Source organism: Protopterus annectens, chromosome 4.part0, assembly GCF_019279795.1.
Source record: "Protopterus annectens isolate FY-2018-M chromosome 4.part0, PAN1.0, whole genome shotgun sequence".
NCBI lineage: Eukaryota > Metazoa > Chordata > Ceratodontiformes > Protopteridae > Protopterus > Protopterus annectens.
In genome coordinates this window covers 1,545,815,611-1,545,833,158 of record NC_056733.1, presented here as the reverse complement: position 1 = coordinate 1,545,833,158, position 17,548 = coordinate 1,545,815,611, and positions in this window count along the sequence as shown.

Genomic DNA, 17,548 nt, shown 5'->3' with positions numbered 1-17,548 from the left:
AAAAGAATAAAATAAGAACTCTTCAGCACTAAAGATTGTAAAATAGGAATAGTCACTGTAAATGCATCTCCTGCTGCAGAAATATAAAACTTTAATCTAAGTATAAAAATGTATTTCTTTTAATAAAGATTTCATGCTGACCTCCTGCCCTCATATAAAACACTGACTCCAAAAACAGTAAAACAAATATCACATGGTAGTTACATATACATAAACTTAATAGGGAAGAATGGATGAATGTCAACTGGCTGATAATAGGCTGATGATCAACAGACTACAGTGACAAAATAAATAAAAAAAAAAAAAAAAATCAGTTGCGGAAATAGTGACTATCACTTTATCACTTTATTTTACCAGATCGTGAACTCTACATAATGTCATAGTTACAGAGCAATATAAAACCACCCAAATCTTCATACCTTGACAAGTGTTCATAGCATTAGTTAAAACACAGACATAAACCTAAACAAATGTAGAGAGAGTTTTATGTTAATTAGCAATAAAGTAAAGGAACATCCCTGGAATTCAAAAAACCCCATGTAGGGTCTATATTAGATCAGTGAACGCTTAAAAAAGCGAATGCTGACTGATCGAAATTATGTAAGCCAAAGCTTACAATCTCGAACTGTCAGAACAATGATTTTTTTCCTAGGGAAAAAAAAAATGCTGATCCAAAACACAAGCACACAACACAAGCACACCAAACAAACAGCAATCCACACACATATACCTAAAATCTGACACCTAACCCTACACTAAACTATGCACACACCACTAACTAGCCATTTACTTTATCCCAAACCCTAACCGTAAGGTCCGTCACTACCGCACACTCACCTCACCCAGTCCCTAACCCTAACTCACCTAACCCTCGCTATCCTTCACGTCCACACAATCACACACATACCTAACCCGCACCGTAACCCTAACTCACCTAACTCGCCCTAACACTCAGATCCACACAATCACACACTTACCTGAACCCGACCCATAACTTTCCACCACAGCACTGAAAATACCGAAGCAACAGAAACGGACAACCAAATTCTTTCCCTAGGAAAAAATTGGAGTTTCTGTTGCTTCGATATTTTAAGCTTTCACTTACATAAGTTCGATCAATCAGTGTTTGCCTTTTTATGCGTTCGCTGATCTAATATAGACCCTCCATGTAGGCTTCAGAGCCGACACAGAGTTTACATGTTTGCATGGTGAATGGCAGCACTTAATCAATATTCATGCTGCTGTTCATCTTCAAATGTATATAAGCAGGGTTTTGTGGTGGCCAGGAAACCATGTAAAGCAACATGGATAGTGAACTTAGTTACAGCATAACAAACTGGGTTAGCAGGATTGCACGGAATGCCACATGGACCACCAAGGATTTTCATATATTAATGTACTATGTTGCCTGTACAGGACAGGACAGTGTATGTGCATACTCCAGCATTTTGGCCTAGTAGGAATGTGTGGTATGCCACATGGACCACCAGGGTTTTTCATATATTAATGTATTATGTTGCAGAGACAGAAAAGGACAGTGTATGTGTACACTGCAGCATAATGGGCTAGCAGGTTTGCATGAAATGACACACTGACCACCAGGGGTTTTCATATATTAATGTATTATGTTGCAGGGACAGGACAAGATGGTGTATGTGTAAACCCCAGCATACTGGGCAAGCAGTATTGCTTGGAATGCCACTCGGACAAACAGGGTTTTTCATATATTTATGTACATGTTGCAGGCACAGGACAGGAGAGTGTATATAGTGCTGAATATTATGGAATCCCAATCCATGTAGTCTGTACAAGTTGTGTCAATGATCTGTAAGGGTACATTGACTGCCATTTATACGAAACAGTTACAAGAAGTGTGTTTATTAAATAGGGACACACAGATGACGTTTAGGGGTGAACACGAGGAAGGAGGACAGGTGAAACATTGTAAAGGACTGCTCTTGAAGAAATGTAAAAGTAATCACGTCTCCCTTGGCACAGTATGGACTGTACAGTGACAAATGTATATGATGTGACTGTCACACAAGGTGACATAACAGTGGATATCTCTGTGATAAAAGCATCCAGACATAAACAATGGAGAGGACATGTATCACTGATGTCAAATACAGTTGGGGCTGGGTGCATATTGTGAAGCTGAGCAAACTGATTTGCCTGAGTATGCCTGTATTGTCAGCAGAGGCTTCCAATAAGTAGAACACAGTTACAGGCTCATGGTCAACAGTAAAAACACCAAGCACAGTCATGGACCATACCAGTGTAATACCACCAGTAATATCATAATAATGCCACCAGTAATAACCATATCTCTGACACAACATATGTGTTTCTGAGTGAGCATAGATGGTTCTGTACCAATGCATTTGTACAACTATTAGAACATGTCACCAATCTATGAGAGCAATCAAGCACTCTCTTCTGACACAAACATATGCACATGTGAGGAGACACACTTGACATTATGATCACTACTGGCTGGTTGACTAGTGTGCGTGGCAGAGACATATGTGGCACAATCCACACTGTCATGAATGCAAACTCTGCCATCAATGTCATTCAACCACTATATATGTCATGAGTGCATCACTGAAACAGATATCACACCTGTATGTGATATTACACCTGATGGGGGATCCATGCCATGAGACAGTAATGTTTATGCAACAAAACTAATACCTGGGTATGCGCAAATAGATGTGTGACAGCTCAAAGTGACAAAGGTGGTACACTTCAGTTGCACATCATTGAAAGATGTGTATAGAGGGACATGAAGAAATGTTCATTGTATTCAGGTATTGGTGTGGTAAAGGCTGTGAACAATGAAGCTATTGTGGTCTGTCATGTGGACGTCCTGAACATACTCAATAGTTGTGTTACATACAAGGAAGTACTCACCACCATGGACACATGCTGGTGGACATTCCAAATACCATTTATCCCAGGACACAGGACACATAACAACTGGTCTGCTAATAGGGTATGATGTTTACATGATCCTTGATTTGTAAATTTGTTTGCATAATGAAAAACATCCCCACTTTTTTTTTTTTTTATCTCATGTTGTCATGGCTGTGGCAGCAGTCATTGATGTGTGTTGATACTGTCTGCATTATACTAACATCACAGTTGGAGCCAATGATTGTCTAGAATCCATAGTCCTCCAGACAGCTGTTGTGACACAGGATTTCTATGTCATTCTTGATGTCTGTGATTTCAATCATGGACAGGAAAGGGCCTAGCATCACCCATGATTTATACACTTGATCACTGGACATGAGAGATAGGTCACTTCACACATTTCTTCATATTTAGATGCTATGTATGTGATCCACTGTTCTACTCACTTGGTGATATAAGGGTTGATGGCCACATCTGTCATTGTGGAGTGAATGCCTCTGTGTGGACTCCTGTCACCTGCCTTGGCCTTTTCAAGTTCCACAGGATGATGGTCTTTAAGGACAGCTGACAGATGCAACAGACATAGATGCATTAAAAACTCACATGTCTGCTGCACACAGCCGGGATATTAGTAGTATCCTTTTAGATTAGGTCCATGATGACATGTTGGTCCTACTTACACATCATGAGAGTCAGGATGTGTTTATACATTCATGCATCTGTTGCTGCTCCTAGCCCACTCAGATGGACATATGTCAATATACACCCTTCTACAGGAGCATAGTCCATCCAGAGGGTGTGTTCATGCTATAGGTGATTTGTGATGATGTCTCAACCCATTGTTTCTGCATGATAGGCCTGTGTGAAGATAACACAGTGCACACTGCCTATCTTGATCTGTCCTAGGGTTTGGACACAATCCCCCTTCTCAGGTATCATTGACAAACTCTACCAGCTGGGGATTAAAACTTACATCCCTAGATGGTTAACCAATGTTCTCACTGACAGACCACATACTGTGAAAGTTGGTGAATCAACTTCTACCATTGCAGTTGTCAACATTGGTGTACCCCAAGGATTTGTGCTTGACCCTATCATGTTTGGAATCTATTTCTCAATCATTCAGGCTACAAAATATGACCTGTAGCTTACCAGGTTTGCTGATTCAGGCATATTGGTTGCAATGACTTGAGTCTACCAATGATGTGTCTGTAGTACAACAGGGGCTAACACACACAAATGATTTGTCCCAAAGCCACAAGGTCTACTAATCAATACAGAATGTGTCATGATTTCTGCATTATGCAAAGTGGAATTTCATGGTAAATACACCATTGATAACACTCCCCCTATGCTGAAACCAATGGTGCAAGATTTGGGAACATGCATAGATAAATATCTGACCTTCAACGAAGTGTCCACAGTGATATGGAAAGGTTACCTTGGGCACCTCAGAAGTCAGGCTATTGTATCCAGATCTGAGGAGGATATAACAGAACTGTACTCAAACCTCATCTGAACACTAGTACAGTATAATGCTTCCTTTTGCATGTACTTCACCAGACACCTGCAGAAACTGGACAGCCCAAGGGGGTTTTCACACCAAGAAAGTACAGGTGCTACAAATCATGCCATAATGTACATTGATATACTGAAAGCCCTGTTCCTGAAATCTGTATTGGAAAGATGAGGTGACTTGTGCATGGACTACAAGATGTCTCTGACCCTGCCCTGATGTGTATACTGCATATCCTCATATCAGCAGAGTCTGTTGAGAGGAGGATGGTAAAAGCAATGTCCCACAAATGGTTGCAAAATGTTCTCTTTACTGTCAAGCAAGTGCAGAAACACACACACACCCACTTGACTACAATGAAAATAGAACCCCTACCTAAGTACATAGACCAGAACACAGTACTTCATGCAAGTGCCACAGCACAAATCTGACTTGCAGTGTCTCAGACAACACTTTATAGCTGATGACATCAGCAGTACATGTTGAGGAAAATATAATAGTGCCCTACATGATGGTGTACAATGCTTTCTGTAATGTCAAGCAACAGTTCACCCACACACACAGTTGCTTACAATGAGAATAGAACCCCTACCTATCTAAGTACACAGGCTACAGAACTCAGTACATTACACAGGGGCCACAGCACATGTCTGACTTTTATATGGTTGCAGGTCAACTTATAGTGGATGACATCAGCAGTGCATGTTGGAGAAAAGTTGGGAGGCCTGCATGAAATGGATCGATAGGCAAGTGCAAGTAGCAAAACACTGTCAATTCATGAGATGGGAGTGCTAACTGCACGATACACACGTTTGCTTTTCTGGCTAGGCAAAGATGCCCAGTTGACTGCAGTGAGAACAGAACCAATATCCATATAAGTACAGAGACTACAGATCACAGTACTTTATGCAAGCACCACACCACAAATCACATTTTTGCAAGACTGCAAGTGAACATATAGTAGATGACATCAGCAGGAATATGGGAGACAAAATTTTGGAAGACCTGCATAGGCTCATAGCTTTATATGTACATAGCAGGCCAGTAACCTAATAGCCCTACAGTATTTAGAAGCCTAGTTATGTAAAAGCACAAGTACCCTTATTGAGCATAGTTGGATGGTCATTATTAGCAGAGTGATTTTGTAAGCAGCACCATCTAGCCCTGTCCATGAGGGACCTCCCCAGAGGTGACTTTACAATCACTCAACCAGGAGTTAAAGTTGCATTTGAACAGGGTGATTGAGGAGCACTGATTCACACACAGTGGGAGCCTTTTACACAGGAGTGTGAATCATTGTCGGTCTGTCTCCTCAGCTTGTTCTGTTTATGTCACAGTCTAGATTGAGAATACTAGCTTATTCTTGTCCCATTTGATTTGCAGATGTGCAGCATTTCCATTAGGGCAGGGTCTGATACTGCTATGTAGGGAAGGTATAAGTCACCTCTCAAATGCCGGCATGATACTGAGTACGCTTTCCATGTATGTCATGCTTGGAGGACCTGGAGTCTCACAGGCACAACCTTATGATTTCTCCAATTGCTGCAGGTGTCTGTTGAGGTACAGACAAAAGGGAGCACTGTGCTCAATTAGTGATCTAATAAGGGTAAAGTATGGCAGAGGTATGATCACCCTGGTCTTGGATGTGATATCAATATATATGATGAGCATAATGCAGACTGCGTGTGTCACCACTATGGCACATAGTGATGAGAGTGTAAATTGCTATCAGCATGTAATCTCAAGTCTCACAACACTCTGTTTGAGCTTAAAGGTGTGCTATGTACATCATGATTAGCAGGGGTACTTCATTGCCAAAGGGGACAATGAGCCATTGTATGCTTTAAGGTTCCATCCATGAGTTTTGCCCCAATCATTTGTGTGTGGCAGCTCCTTCTGTAATGTGTTACCATCATTGGTGGACTCTACATTAATGTGTCCAGTTATCAGTCATCTGCAAACTTGATAAACCACATGCCATCTACCATTGGCTGCACTTCAGGGATGTAGTTTGCAAACCGTTGTTGGGCCCAGCACAGATCCTTGTGGTATTCTAATGGTAATTGGCTACTGGTGGAGGTGCAGTCCTCAACTGTGAGAGTGTGTGTTATGTCAGAGAGCCAGTTGCCTATCCCTGTACTACTATATAGCTTAATTCCCACATGGGAGATCTTCACTATGACACATGAATGGGGAATAGTGTTAAAGACCTTGGATAAGTCAGCATAGGTGGTATGCCCTGTTATCTCTTATCCAGGTCTGTAAGCCAGAATCCAAGAAGTCTACAAGGTTCAGTAAGCAAGATCTACCCTTGACAGAAACAAATTGGGTAGGGTCAAGTGCATACCTCTTAACATCTTTGTGCAAGAAATCTGGACAAAGCCTAAATGTATGGGGGTCAAAGGCCCAAAAAATAGGGACAGATTTTAAATATGTACAAAAAAGAAATAACGCCAACCAAAATGGCAGTAAAAACACAGCTACTTTAATAAATGATGATGGGTACTTTCATTGGGTTACCACTTTTTCAGACCGTACAAAAGTGAACAAAACTGAGTTTAAATAATACAGACAATCAAACAGAATTAAAAGTAATTAAAACATCAGTTTAAACATCTCATACCCACCTCTCTTTGAGGATAGATTTTAAAGGAACAGTAGTAGTAGTAGTTACGTCTGGTTCCTTATGCTTGCAGTGATAAAATCCACGTTAATTCAGTCTTTTCTATGATGTTATTCACATCCCTACCTCTGATATCAAACTCAACCAAATTCTAAAACTCTAAAACAAAATCTATAGTGTGCTTACTAAGCGACAGGCTAATGAATTAGTTTTTAACTTCTTACAAATGTCCCCAGCATGTTCTCAAATCCATTTCTTAAGTTATCTCATGTTTTTTCAAACATACAAACAAGAGCAATTACAACAGGTAGCTAAATAAACTAAAGAAGTGCTCTTACAGTCAGCATAGAAATGAGGTAGGAATTCACGTCCTGTAACAGGATGTAGAAACTACTTGGTTGCACTTATAAACTCACAAGCTTTACAATTATGGCATTTCAATTAAGTCCATTTTTGCATAAGAATGTTTATTCATAGATAATTGGCCAGAAGGTCCATAGCACAAAAGTCTTGTTCTTGTCTTGTCTGTATTGTTGTCTTTTTGGTTGATTTTATTTCTTTTTTCCACATTTTATCATATATTTTAACCAGCCTTTAGCCACCAGGATTTGCAGTTTTTGTTGGTACAAATTTTAAATATTGCTCTTATAAATTTAAAAGGTGCAACAGGTAGAAAAACCGTAAATGGAATACCAATAAAACAAGAAATACGGTCCAGGCAGCAACAGGAAATGGCTGTAAAACAGTTGTTTTATTAAAAAATCACCACAAGCGCTTTCATCCTGACTCAAATGCAGGGCTTTTTCAAGTAAAAGAAAAACATAATATCCCTCCCATTTAAATACCCCTATGCATAAAAGAGCGCTAAAACTTTTTAAAGCTATATGTACAAGGTTCTCATCTGAAATATAAAATGATCACAGAATAAATCCAAAAAAATCTAATAACAAAATCCCTTCATAACCATAATTTATAAAGCTTAATAAGCCTATATAGTTGTAATGCAATAAGTTGTCACAAAATACAAATACAGTGAAACTTGCTACGAAAAGGTCCCCATGTTAAAAGTTCATCACAACTTCTCAGCTCTCCTAACCAAGTAAGGTTTAATAGAGATGTGATTGTTTAGTCCTGGAGGTTGAGCTGCATTTAATTTTAGTTTCCAGTAAGTCTCCCTGCAGCATAGTCAATTCTCCCAATCCCCACCCCTAGCGTCTATATGAACTTGTTCAAGAATTCTGAAAAGAAAACCTATATGTGTAGGTTCCATGTGTAGATGCCTATACAATGCACTATTTAAGTTATTTTTTCTAATATTATAGGTGTGTTCATAGATACGTTTGTTAAGTGCCTTTTCTGATTTTCCGACATAAAACTATGGCTGGGAGTCTTATTGGCAACTAAAATTAAATGCAGCTCAACCTCCAGGACTAAACGATGACATCTCTATTAATCCCTACTTGGTTAGGAGAGCTGAGAAGTTGTGATGAACTTTTAACATGGGGACCTTTTTGTAGCAAGTTTCACTGTATTTGTATATTGTGACAACTTATTGCATTACAACTATATAGGCTTATTAAGCTTTATAAATTATGGTTATGAAGGGATTTTGTTATTGGATTTTTTGGATTTATTCTGTGATCATTTTATATTTCAGATGAGAACCTTGTACATATAGCTTTAAAAAGTTTTGGCACTCTTTTATGCATAGGGGTATTTAAATGGGAGGGGCATTACGTTTATCTTTTACTTGAAAAAGCCCTGCATTTGAGTCAGGGTGAAAGCGCTTGTGGTGATTTTTTTAATAAAACAACTATTTTACAGCCATTACCTGTTGCTGCCTGGACCGTATTTCTTGCTTTATTACATTTAAAAGTGACTAGAACAACAGGTCATGAGTTAGCATACATTTTCAGTAGGAAATAAAAGTCCAAAAATCAAAGGTGTACTATTATATAATGACTTCAATACTCAGTGATTTGCCAGAAAATTACACATTTTAGGAGGAACAGACCAAAAATATGAGGCAAAAATCTGGACAGATGAGATGTATGGTCAATTGTGTTGAAGGTCATTTATGTCCCTGTGGACATGGTCCATGCTGATTCCTTTCCTAGCCTTGCAGGTAAGTGTTTTTACTCCTATGGGTAAATAGTTGTAGTTCTGCATGTTACCAGATTGATGTGCACTGCATAGCACAAAACATTTGATATTACATTTTGTACTGTGGTTGATAAATGTGTGGAAAAACTACTGAGACACCAGGTTTGCAGTGCTTGGGTGGATGACAATGGATGGATATACTGTAAATATGTGACATATTGATAAAGTAGGCCCTCAGTTTGTAATTTATAATGTTTTATTAATTAGTAATTTTTGATTCCAGACATTCTGTGCATAGTAGCTAATTCCATACCTTTTCATCACTGTTTATATATATATATATATATATATATATATATATATATATATATATATATATATATATATATATATACACATACTGTCTCTTTTTTTTTAGTGCACACTGTCTTTGTAAATAATATTTATGCATAAGCTTATAGACTCTGTATACTTGTGTACTATTGTTTGCATTTTATACTGTCTACTGTATTATATTAATTATAATTATTGTAAGCTTTGTTACTGCTTGTGGAGCTTTTCTCCACAGGCCTCCGCTGAAAATGGGCTTCTGGCCCAGTTGGACATAACCTGGTTAACAAATGTAATAAATAAATAAAATAAATAATGTTTACACATGCAATTTCATCTCATACACAGGAAATGGACAGTAAACAGCACTAATACAGCATAATGTAAACATTTCCATGGAGCAGTGAGCAGCTGGTTTGTGTGATGGTTAGCAAAGTGCATACGCATGCGAGATGCAGATGTTTGTGCATAGGTAAGAAGTGCGCAAATGGAAGCCACATTGCTAAAGCCTGACAGTTAGCATTGAGTCTATGAAATACACCTGCTGTTTAACTCACTCTGTGGCAGCACGTGTCAATGTATTGATACATTTCTTTTTTGACCTAGCTGCTACTGGGTTTGAATACAGGTGTATCTAATACTTTAAAATACTTTTCATTGCAGATAGATAATGCAATGGCATGAATTTTATAAGAGATGTGTTGCTCTTTGCTGGCATAGTGCAGCAGGGTTAAGTGGCATTGGGTAGAGGTAACCGCAGCATTTTGCCTCCACTCATCCTCACTGTGCATTGATCCAAAGAGTGACGGGATCCATTGCTTTTCCTGCTACTTGTTTGTTTTGTGTAATTCTATTTTTTGACCAGATTAAAGGTGGTAAAATGGGGTAGATAAGAAAGTGGTGAAATTGGGAGCAAACAGGGGGAAGAACAAAGTCTGACAGTTCGTATCGAGTCTCTGGAATACACCTGCTACTTAACTGACTCTGTGGCAGCATGTGTTAATGAAGGTAATGCAGTGATACATTTCTTTTTGGGGTCAAATGGTAGTGGGATGAATATAGCTGTATGTATTAATTTTGGCTACTTTTGCATTACCATTGCTGCCTGTTGCTGCATGATGCACACAATTGTGCAATAATGCAGTAAAGAAAAGAAATGGAGAAAATAGGATAGCGGTGAAATGGGGAGTAAGCAGGGGGGGAAACAAAGGGAAAGCAGGGCAGGAATTTGCAGGAGGGAGCTAGGAAAGAACCATAGCTATCCATTTCCTTAACAGTGTAAAGGGAACATATCTGCAAAATATTAACTGAATTTGGACTGTCATCTCCAGATAGAAGGATACCCACAACACAATCATGTTGTATAGCCAGTTAGACCAAATCAGGTGTGTCAAGCAGACATGTGTGTGAAAGGGAGAGATATGTATGAGATGATTTATTTATGTTTTTATTTATTTATTTTTTGTGAGATAGGTGCCCATTTATTTATTCTTTTGAGAGAGGAAGGAATGTTAGAGAAGGAATGTAGGAATGTCGGGGTGAGGTAAGTTGGGTAGGTAAGGAAACAATTGCAGACAGAAAAGACAAACAAGGCAAGAGACAGGAATGGTGATGGACACAAAAAATTGGGGACACCATGACTGGGGTGAGAGTGGGGACATCCCGAACCCATAGTTTTCAAGCTGAGTGACAGTGAGAAGTGAGTTCTTACCCACTGGATTGTCATCGCTGTCACCTCACTCTGCCACTGGTTGGAGTGTCCGATGTCTGTGTCTCCTCCTCTTGGTATTACATAGAATGACAAATATAAAATAATTCCATCATGTAGATAAAGCTGGTGTACTAAGAAATCATGTAAAATAAAGCAAAATGTAAAGTAAACCAGCACCACAATACTCAATACTTAAACAGCAGGAAATTTATGAAAGCTTGCAAGCTTTAATAAATTTTCTGCTGTTTAAGTATTGAGTGTGATGGTGCCAGTTAATTACGTAAAGTGAGGGAGAGCAGCATCTCCAGCCAGTGTTGGCATGCACCAACAGTGCAGCATACAACCCTATTCTTCATCTCTGACAATTCAGCTCTGGTGCTAAAATCACTATCTGCTCCCACAGGGTACCACTGGACCAGTCTCCAGGGCAGGACTACATGCGGGGGCAGGTAGTGCAGGGGTAGCAGAGGCGGTGTTGCCAGGTTGGCTTCCAGATGTGCTGGAGCCAGTGGGGAGTGGGGGTAGGCATAACTATGGATCAGGTTACCCTGCTGTGCTCTGGAGCATTTAATGATGTAGTACACATGGATGCCATGGATACATTTTGATGATGCATAATACAAAAACTAAATAAATAAATAAACAAACAAATAAATAAATACATAAATAAAGTAAAAATAAAATAAAGAAGAGAAGATAAGGGTTGGCGTAAGAGAAAAAAAAGAGATAAGATTAGTACCTTCATATGTGACATAAAATTTGTTGATAAACTTTATTGATTCTGTTATCTTAACTTTTACTTTTAAGACTACCAATACCTAACAGATAATGTTTACTTTTACCAGTTCCTAAAAAATGCACACTATACTACAGATTACAGCAAGTACTTTTTGACATTTGCATATATTGCACTTATGCATGTTCCATTTATACAAATTACACTTTACAGCATGACATTTGTCCCACTGGTATAGAGGTTTTAATTTAATTTAAATATACATTGCAGAAGTAGCAGTATTGGATAGTTGGGAAGTGTGATATTTGAACCCACAACCTCTGACTAAAGTGTAATATTGTACTCTTGTTTTGCACTACAGACTAATGCATGTAATATTGTAATCTTCTTTTGTGCTACAGACTAATACATGTATACTTGCTTTTACAGTTGAAATATGCATGCTCAATTTGATACAAATCTCTAAAATACCAGAAACACTATGTTAAACTTTTAATGCTAGAATGACACTACTATTCTGCTGCATGTATACCATATGCTTCTCTCATCCTCCCCAATCAAGCCCTGTTGGTTGGGACACTGAATTCACAATCACGTGCAGCTGTGGAAAAAAATAGAATAAAAGTGATTTCCATTACGAATACCAGTCTTGCCTGTATTCAGCTTTTAAGTGCTACAAGTACTATCTGTAGTTGATACTTACACAGGTGTGGGATGTCAGCAGCCCTATATTCCTGGATCCAATGGCCAAGGGTATTCCTCTTCCTCCTTTGGGGGTGATTGTAGTGATGCCAATATTGTTCACCTGTGAGGGGGATACCGGTGGCACTGGTTACAGCCTGGGCTAAACTATCCCAAGTTTCCAACTTATACAGGGAGCCAGAATAGTCTCCCTGCAGAAGCTTGGCACTGTGGTTCTTAACTAGGAGTCCAATAAAAGTCTTGACTCCTGGATACCCCATCTCTGTGCCCTAAACTTGACATCTTCCCTATAAGGGCCTGTGTTGTCTGCCATAGATCTAGAGTGATGCAGAATGATGCTTTACCACCAATTCCAGTCATCACGTTTACTGGTAGTGTGCACACTGTTTGAAACTGTTCCTCGCTGCTTACAATCACACAAACACGGTGCTCTGCTGTGCACATCTCTGAGCACTGTGTTTGCGTGATGGTAAGTGTAATGTAACAGTATCAAGCAAAGCAAATTTAAGGTTATTGGCTATACAGGCAGTTGTGTATGTGTGTTAGACAAATGTGAAGGCCATGGCAGTCCAGATAGCAGAAATATACTTATAAGAATGTAGTATACAATGTACCTTTGAGAATAAATGTGGTAGTACATACACAAATGAATAGATAACTGACACAATACTAGTACCTCAGCCCTTGTACATTTAATTAATATCACCTTCACCATGTGTTATAAGTGAGATTGACTATAATGAGACGTGGAACAGGAGTAAAAGTGTATGGAATACAGTGTATTGGAACCTATAATCATGTGTATGGCAGGCCTACACTTACTCCCACTGTCACAAGAAGGTTGAGATACATACTTGTCTACGTTGTAGTTCATTGCTATAAATTGCAATGTCACAACAGTGAAACAAAGGTTGCACCTCCTATACCATACCTCTCAATCTATTAGCATAAGAAATCTAGACAAAGCCTGACAGAATGTGAGGACAAAGGCTCAGAAATAAGGTCAGATTTTATATATTTCTGTTAAACAGAAAGGTGATAGAATAACAGGATTTTTCTTAGCATGCATTTTTCTTTAGAATATGAAGTCTGAAACTAAAATGTATGTCGTTATGTAGTGACTTTAAGCCTTAGACCGTCCTAGTGATTTGCCATAAAACCAAAGATTTTATGAAAAGCAGACCAAAAATATGAGGCAAAAATCTGGAAAGTCTATACAGTTGATAGGTATGTCCTGTACTAGAACCCAGGACCATCTGTACTCCAGCCCTACACTTAACACCTGCTGCCACAGGAATAGTTACATAACATTCCCTGTTTTATTAATCATTCTTAAGGTATAATTGTTAACCACAGAGCAACATCACTTATTAGGTTTACTCGATGCCCAGTTGTATTAATTGAATGCATCCATGTTTTGCCTTTGTCTGTCTGGGTCCCTTCTGGCCAGTTGTCCAGTCTGCGCTGTGGCACACGTCATGCAAATGAGATAATTACAGCCAAACCTGACATTAATTTGTCTCAGTCTCCCCTGATTGCGCTAAGCAGTGTCTCTGGCCAATAAAAGAAAAAAATGAAAAAAAAAGAAAAATGGGAGAGGTAGTTCAAATAAGGAAAGGCATTGTATGACATAGACACTAGAAATTGTTAGTGCACATGAGATATTACTACATAGGTCTGGATTTGAACTTTCACTGCAATGCACCTTCAGAACACAGGATGGGTGTCTTATCTCTCTTTGCCACACAAACAGCTTTGCAGCAAGAAATTTAACTCAATATGCACACAACTGAATTCAACAGCATCTATAGTGATATCAAACCATACAAGTATTATTTCTACATTTAGTAGTTTTGGATGCAGTGCACCTAGTGATCACACAACCTGTCATGGTTATTGTTTGCAAATATACAGCTCTGTCTTACATTTCTGTGTTTGTTGGCCATTCTTCGTTTATCTGAGCAGTAATCTGAGACATGCAGTGTGTAAGCCATTCTATATAATTAACTTTAAATGTGTAAGGATATTAAGTGAAATAATATACACAGTTAGAAAAAATGAAGGGCAGGTTGGATGTGAAGAAACACAAAGTGTGACTTGTCTGCTGCTTACTTACATTTCCAGTCTTGTGTCTAACACATTGTAGATCTAACCTGACACACCCAGTAGAAGTAAAGCAGCCTGCAGTGCTGTTGTGTTTTCCTTGTCCCAACCACTAATCATTCACAGTCGCAATCCATTAAAACAAAACACTGAGGAAGAGGTTGCAGTATGTTTACTTTCCTACATGGATCCAATTTTTGATATTCAGCAATTCTAATTAGTTCACACTTCATTTGCATCTTTACTGTACTGATAGCCCTAAATCTACAGCATATAAAAAGGCAACCATGTAGCTAGGCAAACTGATGGTCAGGAGACTTGTTTATGTGAAGAAGAGTGATGAAACACTATTACTTTAGGATATATCTCCACGGAGGAGTATTGAACTTCAGAAGGTATGCTTCCATTTGTTCAGCTACATACTGGATATCCTGGAATGCATTTAAGAAAAGTCTGAAGCAAATGATTTTACACCTTTATCTGTATGCATTAGTTAAAAGTGTACTGATGGCATGGGCATGTTTGCTAAGCCATTTTAGAGGTATACATGATTGCCAATACATGAAAATGGAATGCATTGTGATAAATATGTACAGATGTTTCAGGACCAGTTTGTTTGATAGCCCTTTTAGCATTTCTAAGATAGTTTTCTAGCAAAATATGTCATTTTCTGGTTCGTTGGGGTGGGGAACAAAGTTGAGTTTCTGTTATGGCACAAACAAGAACAGACTGTTGTTTTGTCAATGGGGGAAAAAGGTGAGTTACTGCTGTGGCACAAACAAGGATAGACCATTCTTTTGTGGGTGGGGGGACCAAAGGTGAGTTACTGTTATGGCACAAACAAGGATATGTTGATCTTGTTGTTCTCCTTATTTTGCATTCTGCCTGTTGTTACTATTTCATATCTCTAGACTGTTTTCTGTTTCTACAATGGGTAATACTGACTGGCTACCTTTCTGTTTTATCTGTAAACAGTTATTTTGTAGTTATGTGATATGTATGTGTATTATCCTTCTATTGTCTTTTAGGACACCTACAAGTATGCCACCCAGGCATGTCAATCCACAGAGACCCCCTTCACTGATGCCAAGTGCAAGATGATTGTGGATGGCTTTAGGCAATATGGTGCTTTTCTGCTGGAGAGGTGATGGTGAGATGTGGTAGATAGGATATGAATATGGTGGCAGATAGTAGATGATGTCAATGCCACAGATGGCCATGGCAGGACATATGAGCAGGTGTGCCACAGGGCAACTGACATCATCACATCTGCACAGAGGACAGGAGCTCCAGTGGGCTATGACCAGATGGTTTCTGGGGGAGGGCCTGCTATGGAACCACAATGAACCCCCACTGAAGAGTTCTTGGCTAATATCAGAGGTCCAGACAGCTCCCAGAAGAGTGCAGAACAGCATATCCTGGATGTCTGAGCAACAGTTTCCTAGAAAGCAATCCTGTCCAAGGAGGAGCTTCCAGGTAGGCTTTGGTATCAGAACAGTTGAATATTGTTGTATAGTAAAGTAATTGAAATCAATAAGCTAATTCTGTATCAAGTCTTTTTTTGGGGAGCTTGAAGAGTGCTATAGTTATACACTTAGGTTAGAGTTGTCAGCCACATTCTTGTTGAAATTATAGCTAATCAACATATAAAGGGGTAATTGTATTACCCCTTTTGTTACTGTTAATTATGATGTTGCCCTTACCTCTTGCTTAACTTCTTCCAGGACCATCTGGATTACAGAGGAGTATCACATCTGCAGATGGTAAAGCAATTTTTTTATGTCAGTAGTGCTAAGCAATTTAATTAAATATTATATTGAGTGATGTTGATCTGAGGCATGTTGTGTGTATTGGTGTACTGTCTGTAATACTGGCAGCACTGTTAGCGTGTTAACATATATTGCCCTATAGTAGTGCAGGTATTAATTTATTCCTGTGTTACTTGCTTTTTATCACAGTAATCAGGATAGTGGGAGTGTGGGCTCTGTGCCACCTAATGGCAATGTATCAGCAGACCCGGATGATGATGGTGGCCAAACTGAGGCACAGTCTTGGGTTGCAGAGGCTGAATCTGACAAATTGGTTGATATACAGCCATCCCCTGTATTTCCATCAGACACAGCCAGTAGGCTTAATCCTGCCCAGATGCCCAGAGTGGTAAGGTGACAGATATTGGACAGGTGGAGGGCAAAGACATTGATCAGGGAAGAGTGGCTACTGTGGATTCATTGCTTGTTGAGTCTGGCCATAGCCAAAGTGTTGGCAAAGTGCCACACAGGAGGATTGATAGGGGTGCTCGGAGGGGGACTGCTGTCCCCCCTCAGCATGTTGCAGGTATCTCTTCCCATGTAACTCAATGTGTGTTTAGGGCCATCATGGAGGCACAGGCACATTCCCATAGATATTCAAGACAAATGCTCAGGGTTGTGGATGTGGCACATTCTGACATGTATGACTGCCTCCACAATGCTGTCAATTCACTGGATCAGATGAATGACACGTTGGAATGAGGATTGTCTGTCATGGAACAAGGGGTGTCTGTCATGGAATGAGCAGTATCTGTGATGGAATGTCTGCTGGGAGGGGAACAGCATCCTTGGGGGTGTAGGTCAACCGCATCATCTGCTGACAGCCAATGTGGCTGTGCCCAATCATGATCCCATAGTAGCAGTACGTCCACTGATTCATCAGTGAGTGTGTTATCCTCACCCAGATGTGATAGGTCATGGGGTCTTGGTCTTGGACATTTCCATGCAGAGAGTTTGTCCAGCAGACATCAGTTACATTCAGGTAGTAGCAATGCCTCTG